We start from the raw sequence: 6702 nt of genomic DNA on the forward strand, positions 1-6702 counted from the left end.
TTATATATCTCAGATCACCTCAATACCACAGACACATTTGCACCTCTATTGTCTCCATGTCTGAAAGAGCAACCTTGTTTTCTTATGTCCTTGATCCCATCACCTTTCATTTCACCCAGGAAGTTTCCATTTCTTCTTTTTAAGCGTTTGTTTTGAAAACTTTGAGTTGCAAATTCTCTCCCTTCTTCCCTCCCCATGCACCCTCCTTGAGAAAGAAAACAATTCAACAAAGGCCACACATGTATCATTATGCAAAACACTTCGATAATAGTCATGTTGTGCAAGACTAACTATATTTCCCTCCATCCTATCCTGCCCCCCTTTCTTCAATTTTCTCCCTTGACTGTGTCCCTTTTCAAAAGTGTTTGCTTTTGCTTGCCTCCTCCCCCAATATGAACTGCCTTCTGTCATCACCCCCACCTTTTATCTCCTTCCCCCCTTACTTTCCTGTAGGGAAAGATACCCTATTTAGTGTATATGTTATTCCCTTCTTAAGTCAAATCTGATGAGAACAAGATTCACTCATTCCCTTTCACCTGCCCCCTCTTCCTTTCCATTATAACTGAGTTTTTTCTTGCCACTTGCTTCTCTTGATCCTTCTATTAGAAAGTCAAATTTTCTATTCAGCTCTGGTCTTTTCATCAAGAAAGCTTGTAAGTCCTCTATTTCATTGAAAATCTATATTTTGCCTTGGAACATGATACTCAGTTTTTCTGGATAGGTGATTCTATGTTTTAATCCTAGCTCCATTGACCTCTGGAATATCGCATTCCAAGCCCTTTGATCTCTTAATGTAGAAGCTGCCAGATCTTGGGTTATTCTGATTGGGTTTCCACAATACTCAAATTGTTTCTTTCTGACTGCTTGCAATATTTTCTCCTTGATCTGGGAGCTCTGGAATTTGGTGACAATATTCCTAGGAGATTTCTTTTTGGGATCTATTTGAGGAGGCGATTGATGGATTCTTTCAATTTCTATTTTGCCCTGTGGCTCTAGAATATCAGGGTAGTTCTCCTTGATAATTTCTTGAAAGATGGTATCTAGGCTCTTTTTTTTTTGATCATGGCTTTCAGGTAGTCCAATAATTTTTAAATTATCTCTCCTGGATCTATTTTCCAGGTCAGTGGTTTTTCCAATGAGATATTTCACTTTGTCTTCTATCTTTTCATTATTTTGCTTCCTGGTTTTATAATTTTGTTGATTTCTCATAAAGTCTCTTGCTTTCACTTGCTCTAATCTAAGGAAGACCTGATTTCAAGTTCAACCTCAGACTCTTACTAGCTATGTGACTATGGGCAAGTTATTTAGCCCTTTTTGTCTCAGTTTGCTCATCTGTAAAAGAAGTTGGAGAAGGGAATGGCAAACCACTTCATTACCTTGGCCAAAAAAAACCCAAATAGGGTCACAAAGTTTTGGACATGGCTGAAATGACTGAATAACAAAGCTGTGTTGTTACAGTTTCATGACTGATGTCCCCATCTCCAACGTCTTCCCTCTCCTATCCATCTTCTGTACATCCTCACAATTGGTATTGATAATGTTTATATCTGGACATGTTATACTGCTGCTCAAGAAGCTCCTATGTTGTCATATTATGTCCAGTACCGTATACAAATCTTTTTATTTTCTTCTGGCATTTAAAAACCTTCATCATTTGTCTCAAGCATATCATATTTGGGTTTTTCCCCCAGAATGACTTTATATCACTTCCTCTTAAATATGCGAAATCTCAGACTATATGGCAAACTTAATCTTCCCCATATAGCATATTAAATACCCTACTACTTCATTTTAGCACAAACTGTTTCTATGCCTAGAATACTGTCCACCTTCACTAGGTTTCTTGGAATTATAGCTCTACTCATGGTTCATCTCAGAATTCCCTTTCTATATGAGAATTTCCAGATCTTTCTCCTTCCATTTTTAGGTTATGCTCACTCACCCTTGATATGATTTTATATTGATATTCCCACTTGGTTATTTATTTATGTGTTCTCCTTCTCTGAATGGAGTATAAAGGCTTTAAAGGTAAAAACTCTTTGCTTCATCTTTGTTTTTAGATCTCCATGGTCTAAGACTGTGTTTGACACATATTAAGCACTAAACACATGCTTCCTACAACATGGTTTTGAAATAGTGGGCAGGGTTATTTTTCTATTATATGGCTTCTTTGTTGATATTGTATATTTTTTTCTTTGGAAAGTCAAAGACAAATAATACAGGGTATTCCTAAAGTCTGGACACATAGGCAGTTGATGGCAATGTGGAGTTGTTGCATTGAGTTCATATGAATCTTGCAAAGCACATCAACCTTCACATCACAAATGATGGAAATCATATTGAAGATGTTATTTGTTATTTGTTAATGTTCCAATTAAATAAAAATTTCATTCATTTCATTTCTTGAAAATATGCATTTTTGCCTATGTATCCAGACATTAGGAACATCCTGTCTATTTAATGGCATCATATATATATATATATATATATATATATATATATATATATATATTGTTCTCATTTAAATCCCTATCTGCATTTAATCTTTAATTCATTTTAGATTGAAGTTTATAACATTTATGGATTGTTTCATAAAAACAAATTCTAGGGGCAGCTAGGTGGTGCAGTGAGTAGAGCACTCGCCCTGGAGTGAGGAGGGCCTGAGTTCATATCTGGCCTCAGACACTTCACACATGTACTAGCTGTGTGACCTTGGACAAGTCACTTAACCCCAATTGCCCTAGTCAAAAAAGAAAAAGAAAAGAATAAAAACAAATCTTTAATATTTTCACCCACATCAAAGGAGAATGGTTAACCCCCAAAAATTGACCCCCAAAACTTATTCTCTTAAGTCCTATTGCTCTTGCAGAACCAAGCTAAGGAAACTTTATCCAAAAATAATTTTGACAGTGTCCTGGTCAAATGGAAAAGCTTCCTTAAATATGGAAGAAATACTCATTATTATATAGGGAAATGTGAAGAGATAAAAATAGTCCTTCAAATAATGTTTGAGTTCTCAGAGTAATACTTTTGGAATTAAAATAAGTTGTACCCAAGAAATCTATTTCAACAAATTATTTGTGAATAAAAATTAAATGATATAATTATAAACTTAGAGAAAGTCATGAGGATGAATTTAACATTTTTGACAGAAAATGTCTGGTACTGATAATTTTAGTTTAGACAGAAGTAAACAAAAGGAATGTGGTCAGAAAAGACAACTTCTGACGAGATTTACCCAATCCCAGTTTACCACAGAAAATAGTGAACTAGAAGGAATAGACTAGAAAGATGTAGATCCCTTAATGGAATCCAAAGTCCTTGAGGGATTAAACAAGGCAAAAACTAAAAACTATACAGGTTTATCTACAACCATTGGAGAAGACCATTTAAAGAAATTCAGAAATTGAAGACAAAACAAGATACTTCTGAAACTATCTGTAGGACAAAGACAAATCTACATTCAGTTTTTATTGAGCTTTGCTTTATATTTTTTAGAAGTCACTAGCCTGGGAGAATATTCTTCAAAACCTTGTTTAAAAGACAGGCACTCTTATATGAGAGGTGTAGTTTTCACATTATTCATAAGTTTTCCCTTAGATTTATTTTTTATAATTCAAGAATCTTTTTACTTGATGGCTTTATATTTTGCATAAATGTCCAAAACTCTTACACTTCTTAAGTCAACAAAGGAAGAGAAATATAATGGATTTATTTTTACAATATCTAGAGCTTTTCTCACATCATAGACCCTAGAAAACTGCTTAGGTCTGAGGAACTATGTGGGTCTTTCAGTCCAAATCATAACTCATGAGTCCCCAATGATGTGATTACTTTTACAAGGCTAAACAGAGTCACTATTGAAAGTAAAGTAAATTGGACAGCACAGTCAACCAAAAATGCAAACAGATACAAAACCCCCAAACAAATAGGGAAGACTTGCAGAGGTTTCCACATCATTGGGGAGTGGGTGGACAGAAAATGAAGAAAGAATATGAGTGACCATAGAAAACACATAATAATATTGTGAGCAACAATATCAACAAACAGCAATAATAGCTAACATTTGTATGGCACAGTGTGCCTGGTGTGTTAATTGCTTTACAATTATTATCTCATTTAAAGCAACCCTGAGGAGTCAGTTATAATCTTTCCATCTGTACAGATGAGGAAACTGAGGCAGATGGTGATTATGTGACTTGCCCAGAGTCACACAGCTAATAAATGTAGGAGGTCATGTAGGATGCCATGAACTTATGTCCTCCTGACTCCAGTCATGTCACTTTATCTACTAGGCAACCCTCCCCCTACCTCAAACCTGAAGACTTTGACCTTTCTGTACTGAGAAAATAAAAACTCATATATATAAGCTCGATCTTCTCTAAAGCACTCTAAATATTATGATATCATCCCTCATTCCCATCTCCATTACTCCAATTTTTGAAAATGAAATGACCTTTCATCATGCTAAGTTCCATTTCTCTTTATATATTCTTCACAGGAATCCTCCCATTTTTCAAAAAAAAAATTGTCCCTGAAACAACCCCTTCCTCTCTCCCCTGTTTTGTATCACACTCTAATTTCTTGTTTATATGCTGCTCATTACAAACATAACACAATCTCCCCAATCATAAAAAACTATCTCTTGACCCTCTTATTCCCTCAGTATCATTCTATATCTTTTTATCTTTTTCATAGCCAAATTTCTATAAAAAAGTTGTCAACACTTGTTGTCTCCACTTCCTTTGTTCTCAGTCCCATCATAACTCTTTGCAATCTGCCTCTCACCCTCATCTCTCAATACACCCCAAACTTAAGTGATCTTCGTTTCTTAAAACTATGGCCTTGTTCACAGTATAGGACAAAACTATAAAATCCATTGCACTACTGACTCCCACTTAGGCATGAACAAGGAGTTGTGTGGTATGTAGTGGTAAACTAAGCTATCACTCTCTTTCACCCCCATCCTTGGGCAACTACATTAGTTACACAGGGCCTAAATAGTACTCATTACATAAAAAAGCCAATTCAAGACAATCAAGCCACCAAGTATTTATTGAGCTGCTACTATATTCCTCAGGTATGCTTGGCCCTGAATATATAAGGAAAAAAGGAAAATCAATCACTGTTTCCAAAAGTTTATAGTATATTGGAGAAATATTACATAAAAACAGGTAAGTATAAACATGAATATTTAAGGGGGGAGGACCACTAAGAATTAGGGAGAAAAGGAAAGACTACCCATAAGAGATCACATGTGAACTGATCCTTAATAGAATATAATGATTCTAAGTGGTAAAGCTAAGAGGGGAGTTCATTTCAGGCTTGGGCATATGCAATATCGTTGAAATTACAATAGGGTCAGTAGCACTTAGTCAACTTTGTCAGTGATGTTGAGTGTGAGGAGGGTAGAAATGATAAGTAACATTGTCAAGGTAGCCTGAATCCTGGCTGTGAAGAGTTCCAAATGTCAAAATAAGGAGTTTGTATTTTATCCTAGAAGCAATATCTATTAAGTAGAAGCATAATACAGATAGTCAGAGTTGTGATTGGAGAAACTTACTTGAAGCTTTGTAAGGAATGGATTTGCAAAGGGAAAGACATGAGGCTTCAATTAAAATAAGAAGTTATTGCTATAGCTTGAGTAATAAATAATAGATTCTGAATAATGCTAGCTCCTATGTGAATAGGGAGAAAGAGATGGCAAGATGTGAAGCAGATGGAAAACCAAAAATATATGATGTTTACTTGGATATAGGAGGTGAGAAAAAGTGAAGAGTTGATAAGTTTCTGATTTCTAAATTTAGTCACTGGAAAGATGGTCACACCCTCAATAGAATCAGAGAAATTGATTGGGGATGACAGAGAGACATATTGCATTTGGATTATGCTAAGCCAATTATCTTCATGGAATTTTCCAGTAGGCAGTTGGTTTTGGAAGTGGAGTTCAGGAGCCAGATTAGGACTAAATGTACTTATTTAAGTGTTTTATATATAGAAAGTAATTGAATCTACAAGAACTGATGAGATCACTATGAGAGAAGTTGTACAGAAAAAAATACAATAGGAACAAAGAGAAGATTAAGGAGATATATATGTGTGTATATACATACATATATACATATATATATATATATATATATATATATATATATATATATATATGCACAGAGAGAGAGAGAGAGTGGAAGAGAGAGAGAGACAGAGAGAGAGACAGAGAGAGACAGAGAGAGACAGAGAGAGAGGGCCCTGGAGGAATTCAGTGGAGTAAAATTAATGGTAGATATATAGGCAAGAAGAAAAGAGGAAAAGTTGTGTACTGAAAGTGAGTTGATTCTCCCTACTTTCTCAAAACAAGCATCAAGAGGTGTCTATTCCACTCCCACCCGAAACAAATAAGAGTAACTTTTTTGTCTCCTTTTTTCCTGGTGTAAGATATTCCTAGACAGTGTGAATCTAGAAGTTACAGCTCAGATAAAAACTGATAATAATAAAATAGCTGACATAATATAATAATTAAGGAGTCACAAAGCACTTTAAATACATGCTATCCTGTCAATTCATTAGAGACTCTCCTCTGGCTCTTTTAATATTTTGAGAAATAAAATTATACAATCAGACAGTCCATCAGTCATCCTTCACTTTCACTGTATTCTTGACCTATATTTTATCCTGGAGATTTACATACTTTATGATGTCTTT

Source organism: Trichosurus vulpecula, chromosome 3 (genome assembly GCF_011100635.1).
Source record: "Trichosurus vulpecula isolate mTriVul1 chromosome 3, mTriVul1.pri, whole genome shotgun sequence".
NCBI classification, from domain to species: domain Eukaryota; kingdom Metazoa; phylum Chordata; class Mammalia; order Diprotodontia; family Phalangeridae; genus Trichosurus; species Trichosurus vulpecula.